This window comes from Euwallacea fornicatus, chromosome 37 (genome assembly GCF_040115645.1).
Source record: "Euwallacea fornicatus isolate EFF26 chromosome 37, ASM4011564v1, whole genome shotgun sequence".
Classification (NCBI taxonomy): domain Eukaryota; kingdom Metazoa; phylum Arthropoda; class Insecta; order Coleoptera; family Curculionidae; genus Euwallacea; species Euwallacea fornicatus.
The window spans coordinates 1,532,597-1,549,877 of NC_089577.1; the positions used below are offsets into that span (position 1 = coordinate 1,532,597).

General features: G+C 40.3%; 1 protein-coding gene across 2 annotated transcripts in view; it reads left to right on the plus strand.

Moving 5' to 3' along the window:
• Positions 1-15,586: 15,586 nt before the first annotated feature.
• The window catches only part of LOC136349286 (discoidin domain-containing receptor 2-like), a 46,908-nt gene continuing 45,213 nt past the window's right edge, over positions 15,587-17,281 (plus strand). For both annotated transcript variants that reach the window (XM_066300737.1, XM_066300738.1), the window contains exon 1: positions 15,587-15,710. The gene's annotated coding sequence lies outside the window, so the exon portion shown is untranslated. The remainder of the gene's footprint in view (positions 15,711-17,281) is intronic.

Genomic DNA, 17,281 nt, shown 5'->3' on the forward strand with positions numbered 1-17,281 from the left:
ATTGGCCTCAAATTTCACGCCTGTTTGATCCTCCTACCGGGATTAATTGCTAATGGCGCTAAAATTAGCTTAGGGAACGAAAAAAAAAACTCCTCGGAAGAGCAATAAGCACATGCTTTATTGACTTGTTAAGGGTTAGTTCGAAATTTCTATTATCTAAGATAAAATGGTCACGGCGCTAAATCATAAAAAGCCCTAGCATTTTGGGCAACACGCTCCATCTATCGAAATGTAAAATGGTGGCTGGGTCTATAAATAATCGATACACATGAGGAATTCGTAGATATATTATTCGGTTCGATCTGGCCGAAATGGCGAAGGTGCCGCATAATAATACGCCATAAGTTTTTCGGCAGAACGTGTACGTATAAATGTGAATAACAATTAGAGACAACAATTCAACCGCCGTCGACCGAGATTCCCAAACTTCGGTACAATTTCTGCGTGATTATTTACTGCTCCTCGTGGAGCGTTTTCGCAGTCGAAACACACGTTTCGTCTGCCATTTTGTCAAGATATTTTTAATTCGGCGTCAGCTGTGTAAGTGGTCATTTGAGGCCTCTAATGGACTATTTTCGCCGCTAAAACTCTCATAAACAATGCCGATCGTGTAACATTATGCAAACGGTCAAATTTCCGATTTACGAGACAGATTTCGAACATGCACAACCGGCGATATTGCAGGGTGCGTGCGGCGACCTCGATTGAAATTTAATTTAGTAGAAATTACACAAATCAGGCCTCATAGTGCAAAGCACAATTTGAGGCTAGCGAACATCCATTTTTCGACACGACAGATTGAAAAATTAAAAAAAAGCTTTTTTTTTTTTAATTTTCATTTATACACCGACGCTCTTGCCAGTACTTTAATCATTTTTTTTTTATGGTACGTAAGTAATAACAAACTGGGAACGCACGCAAGCCTGTAATAGCATAACTAAATTTATACGATTTCCTTCAATTGATATCAGGTCCTTGGTTTTATTTGCTACAAAACGTGCCAGGCAAAACGACATTGTTTTACCGGTGGTTATCACGATTATTAATATTTCTTTGCCACCTTCCCGCGTTGCATGCACGAGAGATATTAGTTTTTACACAGAATTCGTGCCTTATGCCTTCATTTCCCCTTAAAGTACCGCTTTTTATCGCCAGAGACACGGTCGAAGAGAATTCAAGCACTGATTTGTCATAATAACTGGAATATGCGCTCTCGGTGCTTGATGCGGTTTCAACATAAAGTGGCACCTTTGTCGCCCTAAAAGATCCATTTGTCCGGTTAACTCGGTTTTACAAATTCCATTAGGGCGGTGATCGATAAATCAAGATCTCCGATCTTTTATTTATTTTCGCTCCATTTTAATTCGAATTTAATTGTTTTCCGAACGTGCGGACGTCTGCCATTAGCAGCCTCTCCGACCTGAATTATTAGTTTTCATCGCCGGTTTTAATTGAGGTTTTTAAGTACTTTTTAAATTATTACTCCCGATGGAGGCGCGAATTGAACACAACCAATTAAAGCGCTGTGACAGTGACGCTTTGAGCCTCAGCACCATAAGTAATCGAGCCTCAAACCAAACAAAGCTGTGGATTTTCGCGCGCTAAAAGCCCACAAATAAGCTTTATGTGCTGATTTCCAATTAGTGATGAAAAGTGCTGCTGGTAGATTTCATTCGATGCAGTGAACAATGACCCGGCTAATTGAAATTGCACCAATCACTATCGCCTTTTTTCGAAATAGTAAAATCCCATTACGGCATCAGGGGCGCCAGCCCCCGCAATTTTTCTTGCACTTCATAACAGTCCTAACGAGCTAATAATTGGCCCACTGATTGTATGATGTAAGTTGTAATTGAAAGATCTTATCGGAATTACGGTCCCAATGCGGTAATATAATATTCTCGATGATACCTCTAATAGAAAAGGGTCGATAATTAGAAAAGGGACAAAAAGTAGGAACGTTTCCTCCACCCTTTCTATATAATTAATTTATTCGGATTATGTATGAGGCCTGGGTGTCTAATTTGGAGCACAAGACTATCCTACAAAGCTTCTTTGTTCGGCTGTATTTTGAATACAAAACGAAAGCAATAATTACTCGCAAAAATTGATTCAGTTCCCTTGGATTACAAACCGAAAATCTGACGAACATTCAAAATTCACGATGGCAGAGGGAGCACAGGCAGTATTGCAAAAAAGATTCATTGTGCAATATGGTCTTAAATGTAAAAAGGGGGACCTATTTCATTTACTTTGGATGACATGGGAGAAATTTATAGGTATCCTTTCCCCCCAGTGCAGTATAATTGGGCCACAGAAATGTTTCCCTATTATAACATATTGCGTGGGACCGAAAAAACCATTCATATCAATTTAACTTCTGCCGGATATAGAAAAGGGAACCTGGGGAGCAGTGAGGCATTTAGAAACTTTTTTACCAAATCGGAGGATTTAAATGATCCGACGATTCGCCGTCAAAATTACCCCTCGATCTATAAATCACCCGAGGAAATAGGTAAAAATTGAAGTTCACTAAGGTATTTGGGGGTTTTCGGATATTTTGTGGCTAATCCGAACCTGTCTCTTGGGCCCTCTATCATACATTCACCAAAACGAAAAGGTAGCAAACGGGACATTACCGAAACGGACATCCGCTCGTTCCGCAAGACACTGTAAGAAACAAATGAATCAAGAGCCAAAGGGCGTCATTTCTCATATATGCGATCCCCTAATGGAATGCCACAGTTGTGCGATTGAGATGGGTTAGGGATAAAATTAAATTTGAATGGCCGTAGACCCTAAGGAGGACGCGACTTGCATTACGCCACGTACAGAAATTTATTCAGTTTTCGAATAATTTAAGAGGACGAGCGGATGCTCCGAGAAGTTGTCAACAACGGCCGGCGGAGCCCTTAATTTGATTTAAAAAAGTAATAAGGAAACTTTTATCGTCTTTGTAAACTTCAATTTTTGTTTAATTGGGCAGTTTGCTAGTAAAAATTTATGACGTTTTTCAACAAAGAAGCGCATAGAAAGGAAGTTTATTGATTGCATGCCTCCAGTTGTTTTTGGAAGGATTTGGCGAAGTCCGAAGCGTATAGAAATCAAAAATGGTGAAGTTAAAAAAATGTTTCGAGGACGTGAGAAGTTTTATTTTCCTCTCAATGGAGGGTTTCTTCGATATTAACAGACCTATAAAAGTAGATTTGCAGTGGGTTTTCCATCGCCACCCCCTGATCCCTAATTCAATTTGCTTTAACCTTCAGATCATTGAAAATTGAATGCTTCTTTTGAAATCACCTTATGTGTGACGTATTTTAGACAGGTGAATCATTCATTGTGAAATTTTGCAACAAGCACCGTTTCTTTTTTTTTTTGTGCTCCATTCTCATCGATGTCTCGAAATAGAGACATTACAATATCAGACAAAAGACCATCGCATGATTATTAGCATTATCGGGCCCGCCGAAACGGAACAACCTGTCTACCCTCTGACAGTTGACGATCGATATCTAGTTGTAAATTTAATCCTGGCGTGCCGTGAAACGACATAATTGTTTCCCTCTCTGCATTTTGTATTGTTAAAGGTATCTATTGCATAAGCGATTTTTGAACGCCGCTTCATACACGGATAAGAACAATGGAAAAGGAGACGTCATAATGTAAAATCCATAACCAAATGAATGAATCATAAGGGCGAATTGCCGATACGGGTCGCATCAAAATATATTAAAAATGCATCAGAGAGCGACTCCCAAGAACCATTAGCTTAATCCCGAAGTCCGTCATTACGGTTTAAATGAGCGCCTTTCGTGACTATTCGGAAAAAATTATACCATTAAGTATCTTCCTCGGTTTAAACGCTCTCATTATTTAAATAATTATTCGTCATAGGCAAGCAGTCGTTGAATAGTCTTTAGGTTGCCCACGTCAAACGTACTGATAAATAAAACAACGCGAAGAAAAAACGATGAAAATGACATTGAGAATTGGACATTAAAAAGAGCGCCTATAAAATCGGAAAAAATAATAATAAAAAATATATATATATATATACAATTTTACCGTTTCTTTATGAAAAAAAAGCTTCAGGACTTATCTGATTTTACTCTGCGAGAAGCTAGTTCCTTCTTCGAAAGATTCCTCAACGCGCCCTTGTCTTGAGAAATATTGCAACGTTGAAGATGCATCAACAGATTCACCAATAGAAACGTTGGCATCACCGCCGCAGACTGGCACCACAACACCTCAACCTATAAACTCTGCTACCATTTCACATGAGCAATGTTATTGCGTTTCCCTCGCGTTACGCATCCGGACAGAACGCACTAATTGTTTCCCCACACTTTTCTACCGTATTTCCTTTTCCGGAAAAGGTTTTCGCGGGGGATCACGAAAATTCCGCGAAGAATACGCGAACAAATTCTTTCGTTTGACAATCAGCGCAAAATGGCGCTGATTGTCAAACGCTGTATGCCATGTCACGATGCTCGAATTTTTCGCCAAGCAGCGTGCGACGTATTTTGCCCAATGTAAACAAAAGAGAGAGAGAGAGAGAGACAGTGCGCCCAGTTTGTGCAACCTGACGGAGTTCATTGGGATTGCTAGATTTCTTCAATTATATTCTTTCTTATGAGGTTCATTCTCGGTTAATCCTGACAGAGTTAGGGCTCAGGAACCTATCCGCACCTCCGTGTGGAGACTCGTAGATGCCTCCTTCCCCGAGTTCGGGTAACCTACCCCGGAAGACGGAAAGTGAGATGGCAGACGAAGAAGGGAGAAGGGTATGTCAATGAGTAAAATGGGGACGCGGGTCTGCAGGAGCAATCTATTACATGAGCAGAAACGGGCCTTTGGGGCCAACACGACAGGAAAGGCCATAGAAGGTTGAAAAACCAACGGACGGTGAAGTAGCAAAGAATGGATCTCATGTCGCATAGAGAAATATCTTCGGAGGTAACCTAAACATGCAGGAACCATTTCCATTGCCGAAGAAAAAACTAAAAATTTCTGTAAGATGTGTATAACAGAGTTGGTAACAACACGATTGGGAACCGGAAGGATGTGGACGAAGTGATCGAAAGGAGGAAGAGTGACGTTGTTCCGCTACTTGAAAGGACATGGGAGGCGCGAGGACATCACGAACTTTGACGGGACACGGAGGACTAAAGGAAGTACAATAGGACCGAAATGACCGAAATAGATAGTAGATATTCTAAAAACACAACACATGAGGAGAGCGCAGAATGAATTAGCAGAAGGCGAGTGGAGTAGATAATAGCTCCTCGCAGTTCTCTCCGACCCTGGCGATAAATCCTTTAAATCCTTGGTCAGAGAAGATTTTTTTATCCGACGTTTTTCGTTAATTTTTTTTTATATTTTAAACCCTGTATCTCAAGAAGCCAGCCGATACTAACCCACGTTCACATGAATTTTTTATTTTAAAATTGGTCAAAGATCCATAATTCAAACGTTGTGCAAGTACTTAACGAACACCCTGTATAAAATTGGAGAATTTTGGATATCGGAGCTTATAAAGCCCTACAGAGTGCTTGAGCTTGGACTAGCTACGTAATGTTAATTCAAGCAGTTCTACAAAATAAATCGGGAAGCGCCCTTAATGTAAACTGCACTCTATCCATTTTTCTCCGTTAGCAGAAATAATGTATTGCGTAGGGTTTTTTTTGCTCTCTGATTCTGCTGCCTTAATTAATTTAGATTGCACTGTTTCATTAGGGATGAGCCGACCTGCAAGGTCAAGCCCTTATAAATAGAGCCGTCATCCGCCCTCCGAATAATACGCGAACATCTGTCTTTATTAAGTGAACCATTTACCTTTTAAGTAATAACCCCCGTTTAGTTCCTTATTTCCCAAACGTCAGCGGCAAAATTCAGGGTGGATAAATTGCGCTTGTAATTAATTATTTCCCAAAGTGCACCAGTTGGGAGTAAATTTCGCAATTATGTAAAGTCTTTAGGGTTGTTTTGTTGTGCGGTTTTCGAGATATCGGCCCTGATGGCGGCAGCAACAGGGGCACCGGGGGAGGCCTGAGTAGTCGCGTTTGTAAGGCGAAATTGTGTTCTCCAATTCAAACATCAACTGTTGCCAAAAATGGGAAACTTTTCATTAAAATATAGAAACTAAAGCTCCGTTCTGTCGGATGAAATATCACAGAGTTGTTTGGATTTTCCAGTAAAGTCAAATATGCAAATTTAACTTGTATAGTTGGTGTGCTGGGAATGAGCTCATGAATAATGCAGCGCCGTACTTTAAATTACTTGCTCTCTCTCTCTTTCCCTCTCAAAAAAATTACGAATTAAAACCTTTACTTAATAACCTTCTGAATATTTATTTAAAGGTAAATTATTCCCCTTAAGGGCCTGCTACAGGGATCTTACTTAAGCTTACTTAATAAGGTCATCGACAATCGAGAGAAGAAGAAGGAGAGCGAAATAAGGCAAAAAGGGCTATAGTTTTTGCCAGAAAGAGGCCCATTTAGAAAGCTGTTACACATAGTTGTTGGCAAGTCAGCATATCTGCACTTGACACCGGACAATTTATATTTTCCCTCGGTGGCGGTTTCTTTGCCCCCAGTCAGTGGGCACTCTTATTTGACCCAGAAAAACACCCTTTAAAGTCGTTATAAAATCATTATCGAACATCGAAGGACTTTGATTTAACTGCTTTCCTCTATTAGTTCGCATCGCGTAATAAAAACTTTTAATTTCAGGCTTAAAAGTAACGGCCGATATGTCGGCTAAGGAAATTGGCTATATTGTGTACCCCAGGCGATTAACGCCAAAGAAACTGCCGCATAAAACCATAATAACGGTCCCTATGTGTGGATATGTAAAATCGTTAAGTGTCCCCATTGTTAACGTGACATATTATTACGTATTATAGTGAAGTAATAATTTGTGCTAAAGCAACTGATTAATGGTGCATCGTATACAAAATAAGCAACAGCGTTTGTTTACGTACGGCCTTGCTCATAAAAGTGAATTGAGCGTCAATTTGTTGTGGGCCGAAGCTGCAAAAATTGAGCCAAAACTTGGGCGCGTTACTTAAATGAGGGTAGTTTTGAGGGCCACTAAATTCTACAATTTAAAAACGGCATAAGGGAGCGACAGCGCCGACTTTAGAAAGTTCGTCGCTCGACCTCCCCTTACCGTGAGGCCGGTGCCGAGGAGGGGCACCCAACGTTGGAACCTTCCACCTTTACTATCCTCCCAAACTCAAGCACTTAAATTAGGACATTCCCGATTCATTAAATTTCATTTGGGGAGGTGGGAACCCCCGCAACATATTGATCCTCTAGCCCGACCAGCCTTCGCCCCTGTCTACTGTTATAAAATTCAAAAAGAGACATTTGCCATAATGCGACCGTACATATAGGGACATTTATCCCCGTGCTAGCATTACCTGTTAACATAGGTTCCAAACTAAGAGGCCGACGTTTTTTCAAAGAAGCCCTCAAATATTCATCATCACATCCGAACACCCGGTAAATAAATAAATAAAAAAAACTACCCCTTCTCCCCCCTTGACAATACAGGTCGCCCTTAATCGGTCGCCATTGCTGTGCCGAAGGCCGATCCGAACATTATTTATGAATTCCATGTCTGGAGCAATTTTTATTATTTATTTTAATTTAACGTTTCAATTTGGCGCACTTCCCGTTTCCACACGCCAAACGTAAATTGGGCAAATAATAATTTTTTCTTTCGGTTCATGCAGGTGCATTCACCATTTTAGCCAGACTAACGAGAAATACCGACACCAAAGCTGCAGCCGAGCAAACCGCAATGAAACATTAAATTGGCTTAGTTAAGGGCTTTGCCACATGTGCATCCCTTTGCATCTTGCACGCCCCATTATTTTTAGCCGCGAAATATTTTATTTATCCGGACTTTCTCGCTTGTCTATTGTGTGCCAGATTAATGTCCGTTTTCGGCTTTATTTCATCTGTTAAAGGGAGGATTTAGCTCGCTAAAACCTTAATTTAGGTTATTCATAATATGTTTTCTCTACACTAAAAAAAGCAACTTAAACCCTCCCTCTATACCTAAGTAAACAAAACACTAATGACACGCTAAACTGGGACCTGTTATCAAAGAAAACAAACGGAGCGCACGAGGGAAAAATACGAAATGAGATTTTTTTTTTCGGTAACCGAATATTACTTTAATCTCCAGACCGGAATGGGTGATGTAAACTCAATTTAACGAGATATGAAAAAGTGTGTTTTTCCTTTGAACTTCCTCGCGACATTCCTCGTTAGCGCCCTCCTAAATTCCGATGCCAAATGGAGTAATTGGGCATTGTTTCATGGAAAGAAGTATCTTGACAAAAAGCTGGAAGTAGATATTTCCCTGACGAAATGGTGGACGTGCAAATTATTTTTTTTATGGCCTAGTGTAATTTACACCAAAACCAGACGGTTGTTAAGCAAACATAAAACGAGATAAACAGTTTGCTGTTCTTCTCGAATTCTTTATGTAAACTGGAGCTGTCTGGATACGATCTGCGCTCGGTTACTTTAGGCACATTCAACAGGAAATTTCATTTGAGGAATAAATTAAATAGTCCAATTCGTTTTGACAAGTAGATAGTGGTCGAAATTCGGGGGAATCCGGCTCGGTTTTAATTAAAAATTTCGCAGTATTGTTCGCCTCAAATTACAGTTTTTTCTTCTGGAAATTAGACTGTTGTCTTATTATTCGACTTGAAATGAACAAGACAAATTAGTTTTAAATGGGGCCCTTTGATAAGAAAACCGAATTATTTTGATCACTTTGAAATGGAACAAGAATTGGGGGGAAATCAAAGTTGAGTTTCCATTTGGATGGTCAAGAAATGGCCTCTTTGAGTCCGGTAATTAACTAAATGGTTTCTGTTTTGAAGCAGAAATTATTTGCCTACATTTAGAGGGCAACAAGTTTCATACACGTTAACTGGCACTAATCCAGTGCCATGTGAATATAGCACTGGGTTTATTATCCTGATTACTCTGGGTTACTAAAAAATTCATTCAAGTCAGTCCGGATTACTCCGGTTACCTCAATTCACTAAAACATTTAAACAATGCAGTTACCAAGTTTCGTTAGTTATCCGCAATACTTTTGAAATTATTCAGATAGGAATACAGTAGCGTAGATGGTCCATTTGCGTAGTTACAATATTTTTCCGCAACTGTTCGTTTCTCCGCTATTTTCCTTTTGCCACTTTATTATTATTAAAAAGCGATTTCGATTTTATCAAATGACACTTCGCCAGGCCACTGATTCTCGAAGAATCACCTTGGAAATTGAGAGTCAAACGGAATAATATTCATTTTTACAGTGCAACTCGGTTAAAACCGATTCGTTTTCAATCGAAGGAGTTTCTTAACAACGCGCCACCATTTTTTCAAGAAAACTGGAGTCAGCAGTTTGACTCGATTGAAACGACCACTGCAGTTTTTTTAACGTCAAAGTAACACTCAAGAGTTAGTAATTTTGTCATTTTTCAAACTGAATCCCATAGTTTCTGGCGAACGTCGACTGAGAAATTGCGTCACTATTTTGTTTAAAAATCTCACCTCAACTCACTTAAGTTCCACACAGACCACTGACAAGCAATTCAAACATTCCTTTATAAACGAACGAGCGGTAGAATTGTTCTTTATGCTAATGAGTCCCCATTGTCCCCCGATTAATTCCGACGCCATTTTCGCGTGTCGGCATGTGGGGAATTATTCATTTTTTTTTTATTTACCAAAATAATTGTTTATTTTGTCACCGGAAGCGGGAATGATTGATTTATAGTCCGATGTTGGGAAGAAACAAAAATTTCGTCTTTTTACCGGAGATTTCCGGCCGGCGCGTTTTTTGCCCACTTACGTTAAAAGTCAAGCTGTGAAACACTCCCCAAATGAAGAAACATTTGCATGATTGCCGAAATGGTGTTGATGAATGGAAAAAACACCAGGAACCAGACGATTTTCGACGAGCTCTCCCGAATCGAAAATGGCTTGCGAGACTTGAACTTGAGAAAAGATCTAAATCCGCGGAAACTTGGTTATAATGAAGGGCGAAACAGGGGCGTGCTGCGTCCAGAAACCTGGAGTGCTGTCCTACCAAGCGACTAAACGCGCGTTCGGACCTTCCGAAATTCATTTAAAGCGCAAATTACCTATTAAAACTCACGCCGCGGACACATGCTCCATTTTGTCAAGAAATTATTAGTATACTTTTATTGCGAGAGAAAGGCCTTGTTATTAATGAATCCAATTTAAACGTTTGAGCAGGCAAAAATCACCAACGTTTTAAACGATGTATTCAATGCATTTACCCCTTTAATAATTTATTTAATATTTTAATTAAATTCGCGACATGCGAAAGCGGCATTTGTTATCCTTGACACGAGTCGTCGTAAGAAGTTCGCGTTTGCCACCCCTCTCCTCTCACCCCTTCAACCGGGTTGTGAAGTCATTTTTCAATATAAACGCACTTCTTGCTGTAGTGTAGTTGTTTCCCCTTTTATTAAACGAGTGTCGGTAAATTTTAGTAAATGCTTCGGGCTTTAAGGGGAAAAATGCATTTTCTTCAATTTCTCCCATATACTGAAACCGCCGAATTCGGTTGTAAATTATTTACGATGTAATTCTGAAGTTGAACGAAACGCCTCAGGTGTCATAAATACCGTTGTTTTTATACATTTTAAAACAGGCATTTCTCCAATTCCACCCTCCTTGCCGTGTCTTGCATTATTTATCGCATTGTAATAGGACTGGGAGTTTTTGGGCCTCCGATAATAGTCGGGGGGGTGTGTAATATTAATTTCTAAATCGGAGGCAGAAATTAATATTTACCGACGAGGTCGAAATATGGCTTACGGTTTCGCTATTTATCACCCCGGGGAAGGGATAAAATTAAAATATATTATAACCGGAGCAACCCTCATCAATTACCGAATATTAGCTGCCGAAGTAACCGATAAGGCTCTAATTTCTCCGACTATTCGGACGCAAGAACTAATCCAATCTACGGGAGAAAATAAAGGTTCAAGCGAGACAAGTCTATCTGTTCCAGAATTAGCTGGAAAACGTAAAAGAACCGAGGTATTAACCGGCACTTTTCCAAATTACATTGAATTTTCATGTTTCTGACCCTGGTCCCCATCTAAAATTTATAAAATTAACCTCGAGGACATTAGTAGCACTTTTATTACGTTTAAAACGAAAGGGAGGACTGGCTTTATCGTGCAGAAGGCTGTTTTCCATTTGGACATAAACGTCAGTTTCGTGGCCGCAAAATTGACCATCGTCCATCGGACGAAATGCATGTGAACAGGCACAAATTCCACTCCGAGCAATTATTTTATATATATTTTTTAATTTTGCACAATTCGCTCCGATCGCACCATCGTCGCCTTTGGTGCATCTACGACACTGATTGAGGGAGGCGCAGTTTCCACGAACCGATCGTGAGATTTGCCGTTGGGAACGGTACCGAGTGTTTTCGAAAATTTGTCGATTGTTAAGGAGTTTTTCGATGTGAATTTCTGATTTCGCGAAATGGCGTTCGATATTCAAGTCCTGATCGAATTCAGCGGTAGACTTCATCGGAAAATCGAGCGGGCACGACGCTGCCTGTGTCGCACTCGCCCCCCCGTACTCCTTACTACAATCAAGCCTGTGCTTTGTGCGAATTAATGGAGAACAAATGTAGTTCTTTGGAGAAATATTTCCGCAAAATAAAACGAAAGCCAGTGGCTCGTTAGCCGGCGCCTTTGGCTGATATTTAACGGCTTCGATCTGATCCAACCGACTTCTTTGTGAGCGGCGTAGGCCCAGTGGTAGTTGGCAGGGAAGCTTTCCTTCGGCAGCACCCAATTTTCAAACGGGCGAAGCCCATTTTTGAATATATCTGAAATTAAATATTCCGGTCCTGGTATCTGCTGTTTTGACCGAGGCAGGACGGTATTCACAATTTTTGCGAACGGTACGAACCTAGTGCTTGTCGATAAGAAATTTTTAATTTTCTGAGACGGTTCTTTCGACGGTTCACGTACATTTCTAAAGAGCAAAACTAGTTCGTCGCACTTTTGGAGCTGAATAACTATGATTTTTGGTAATAGATCGGAACTACGGCCTCGCATCGAATCTCTTGTTGGTGAATATCGACGTTCCTCAATTCAATTAATGTTCTACTCTATGCTTTTTGAGCATCTCTATTCGGTTCGCTCATCTCAGTCGATTCCACGATTCGCCACAATCATTGTCCCTTGTTTATTCGACCCGAAAACGTTCACTTCTCATCAGACCCGAAAGCAATCCGAAGATATTATTTGTGCAATATCGAGGCCTGCCACCAGGGACTCTTTTAAAGTTGACGGTCATCTATAGATTCTCTAAAGTTCTTCTATAAGTGGACACGTGAGGGAAAGTTTCGGGGCAACGAAGTTACGTTTCTCATTTCGGCAGAAGCTCCGCAATAAACCGCTTAATTTTTATCACAATTTCCCATTCAGCAAATATAGCAAAACATTAAAATATGCATAGACTTCCGGAAGCGCTAATTCAATAATTTCGTCGCTCCTCCGGTTCTGAATGGCGCCGTTCTAGATTTAAATAAGTCGAATGTGGCGACATATCTCTATTACGTTTACGACTTTGGAAATTCAGTTCTGGAATAAATCCAGCGATGGGTTTCGCATTAAAACTGCCACCGAAGCGAGCTGCAGTTTGCCAGTTTATTTACGCCTCTCCTTACTCCCCGCGGAAAGCTCTTCTTCTCGTCTGATTACCGGCACCCTTAAAAACTGCGGCGTTAGAAAAACCTCCTTTAGGGGTGTTTTCCGCTTGTCTGGGCCTCGTTTCCCGGACTTTTGGCCTTTGACAACTCCTTGAATTATTTATGAACTTTCAGACTTGGTCGTCTACCAAAGATATCAGTGCTTTATTAGGATTTCCCTATTTTTGTCCATTAACCCCATAAATCTCCGCGCGTCAGCTTCTCAAGCTTTATTGGCTTCTGGGTGGCTGTTCAATATGTTTCAATTTAGCGATTTGATTTAAGGCTGATTATTAGCCCTAAGACGCCACCTTCCAAAACTATTCTTCGCGTGTTGCCGAGGTATCTGGAGGAATGCAGGATGTCGTCACTCTATTGCGGTCATCATTGCGGAGAAACACGCAAGTCCGACGGTCAGCGGATCATTTATCAACGTTCTATTTTCGATCTGCAATGTTTAAGACGTATTCACCGTATCCAGAAGTGGATAAATCCTTCTTTCGGCTCCGCGCTTTAATAGCGTTTTTGGCGATTTTGGAAGTGTCTTTAAAATGGAGATGCCCCAAAATGCCTTCCCAAAGCTTCAGTGCCTCGGCTCCATTATCCAGGTTTTGTGGAATAAATGAGAAACCCATGGGCGTAGCAAGCAGGAAGATCCGCGATCCTACGGCTGACGAAACGTTTCTAGATGTTATTCAGTGGCGCACGTCAATGCATTGGAAGAAACGCTTAAAATTATTTTAATTGTCATAAATCGAAAAAAAAGGAATTTATTTCCGAGAGATATCAGAAAAAGTCTGGAGCAGAAAATGGAAAGAGCGGTTCGCCATATGTGTACAGAGATAATAATTTTTCCATCAAAAAATGTTTTAAGTAAAAGTTACAAGGTTAATTCGTTATTACTTTCTGAACACCCTGAACTTTTTCCAACTTGCTTTTTAAACGTGGCCTCTACCTCTGACTTGCTTTGTGGAGTTGGCACTTACTTGCGCACACAGACACATAATATTTTTTTGGAGATTAGCGAAGAAAAATTTCGAGAAAAACACGATTTTCCACATTTGATTAAAAAATACAATTCAGTCAGAAAATCCAAACAACAAAAAAGCTTTATAATGCTCCAAACGCGAAGTAAAAGCTTTCCGGAAGTTCCAGTTTTTAGTTTGAAGAAAGGCAGTACCATTTGTTTGCTCGAGGAAATAGAGTGGCCAGCCCGGCCACCCGATTTAGATCCCTGCGACTTTTTCGTTTGCGGCCGTTTAAAAGATCAAATTTACAAGGATCGGCCGAATAACGTGGACGGGCTGAGAGCTCGTATCGTCAGTGTAATGTAATCGATCAGACAAGACATGTATGTTCGGGTGAGATCATTATTCATGCAAAGAATAGCACTGTGTTTGGATAGCGACGGAAGACGTTTTAGGCAAATGCTCCGAATATTAAATAACAATTAATTCTTATAAGCGGTCATTTGTTATTTTGCTTTTCTGATTAAATTTGATTTTTTTTTTTTTTTTTTTTAATAAAATACGGAAAATAAATTCTTTCTCGAAACGTTTCTTATCTAACCCCGACAAAATTTGATACGCTTGTATGCGTAAACAAGTGTAGATTCCATAAAAACGAGTCAGAAACAGAAGGTCGCATTTAAAAAACAAAAGTTAGACGTCGTTGGACTGTTATGGAAAAGGAAAAAAAAGTTCGGACTCATCAAAAAGTGGCAACAAATCGGTCTTTCCATTTTTACTTGAAATATATTTTTGTTATTTAAAATTTTACATTTAAAATGAAAGATTTAAAAAGTTATTGCCATCGTTCCATATATATATGACGGACCCTGTATAAGAAATTCAGGTTGTTTGCAGTCGAACTATCGTACGGGAATGAATCGAGCGACTGAAGCGTGCAGGAAGTTTTACAAACATTGATGATGTAGAAGGGGAAAACTAGAGGTGTATTGAACAGAATTTTTCCTTGAGACGATTTTTTTGTATTTCCAAAGGGGTCATGTCTGCAGAGTTTACGGGCGAACTATTGCCTTCGGGGCATCTCGGTTGTGAGGCAAACGCGATTTTATTTTCGCTGTTACGCATTTCCAGCGATGCGACGTATCAGATCCTGCAGTTCCATAACTCACACTGATCTACTCCGTTGCATGTCGTTTTCAATGGAAATTTGTTAACACAGTTAACCTTAATCGGGCTCTCTCTAAACATCGTCCCTCTAATTTTTCAATCGAAAACCAGATAATCAGCACATTTGTCGGCGGTTAGTAACATATCGCCGCTAAATTTGGGCAATTTATTCGGGCCCCTTTCTAAATACGTTCGCTTAGAGCGAACGGGTAATGTTTAGCCCCTTGTTAAGCGGTTTTGTGTATTGGCACGCTGACAAATGGACTTTGGGAACCGATACAGGGGAGGTTAGACAAACAAACGGGCTCAAATGCACCCCAGACCGTGAAGCTTATTATTTCCGAAACTTTCGCTTTTTGTCAATTTGAACCGAGGCATTTTCCCTTTTAATTTATCAGAGCCCTTTCGAGATACAGAGGCGCACAAAACCCAAATGCGAAAGCCATTCAGGTGCCCGCGAGGCAAATAATATATTATTTTCCGAGCAATCAATTACTCAAACAGGTAAATTTGGCCCGAAAAACTTCCCTTTCTACCTCCAAACAGATGGGTTAGAAGATAATAAATCATTTTTGGGCAAAAAAGGCAAAAACGGGATAGAGCAACAGTGTATACAGGGCGCAAGTCGCGGCTCGTTCAAATTTTGCCGCTCTGATCAATGGAGAGCCGAACCACGAACGGCTTAGTCTCATTCCGGACGTTCTTCTGCGTTAACGCGTCGCTGTGTTTCGGCCTTTAGATCGACGTTTTACGACCGACTGTGGGAACTTTCACGTCTCCCATCTCCGAGTTTTTCCGGTAAGTTTTTCTCCCATCCGAACTATCCTTTAGGCAACAAACCTTAATATTCCAACTAAATGGAGATATGAGAGTCATGGGCGCAGGAATTATGATCCTAATATCAATAAAGACAAATATTTGCTCAACCCAGAAGTAATTTCCTCCTAATTGCCCCTCATATTTCACTGAAACAAAAAATGTCTAGCGCAAACTCGTAATGACTCCTTTTGTTTGAAGTTTGTTTCCAGAAGCCAAGATTTAATTGGTTTTCAAATCCAGTCTGGTCAAAATGGCGAATGTATACAAAACAATTTCGTACTTTAATAGTAGTAATGTGGTCGTCACCGCAGATTCCCGCGGTCTAATGTGTTTGAAGCAGTATAATTGAAGTCCCGATAAACTAAACAACAGAATAGCAGTAATTAACGCATACCGGACACTCAATTAAATTAGAGGATTACAGATGCCATTTGGGTGTTTGTCAAATTGCGCATTGTGTGCATACTGTTGGGGTTCGTTGCTCAGACCCCTCGCCATTGTTAAAATCCAGAAAAAAACATTATTTTGATAGATTCCAATGGTTTTCGCAAATGTTTAAGTGTGAGATCTCTAAGGAACTAGTGGAGTGAATTTGACAATGTTTCTGGATTTGTTGAGGAACGTCAACGCCACCCTCAGCTTAAGCGTCGCCAATCATACTGACTTAACTTTTTCTTGAGTCAAAACCTCAAACTGACGTCATATTGATTACCGATATTATTAATATTGCAATAATATTTATCAAGATCAGTAACGTACTGAGGGCGATTTTGTATGGTATTTCAGGTTTTTGACGCTAAAAATTGCTTAAGACCTATGGGGGACATGCAGAAGTTGCTTCTCTAACCACTAAAAGATTTTTGAACATTTCGAAGACGTAAAATTCCAAAAATGGTGTTTAGCCTTGGAAGTTGCCACGCCACTGATTTTTACAAGCTCGAAACGCCAAAGGACCTCCTCAGATTTTTCAGTTTCGCACCTTTAAAAGTCAGAGACGCGCTGAAGAAGAGATTTCTCGACAAACTAGATAATTCGTGGGAATTTCATTAAATTTTATTGAAAAAATTAGCTGCAGCGCGCAACGGCACTGGTTTTTACATAAAGCAAAACCGAAACTTCTCTACGGATTTGTCCGAACGCCCTGTTGCTCAAATATCAGGGACGTATTGAAAACGTTTTTCAAGAACTAGAGGTTTCCAAAGATTAATAAGTTAATGAGACAGTGCTACGCCAATGGTTTACAGCTTGAAATCCTTCTACAGATATTGACAAAATTGTTCAAAAAATCGAACACACTGACTTATTCTGAACACAAATTTACATGTTTTTCCAACTACGTACTAAGGGTTCATGGGTTGTCCAACTTCAGACGCGAACGATGACTGCAACAGGACCCGGTGACCCTTATAGGGCCGCAGCAGACGGTTGTTTTCACTTAGAGAAAATAGGGCCTCCCTATAACATCCTTGAGGGGTGAATAAAACATCATTACTGCAGCATTGCGGGGGTCGAAACGAGTTTGCCTGAGTGCTGCCCTATCGTAAATTTGT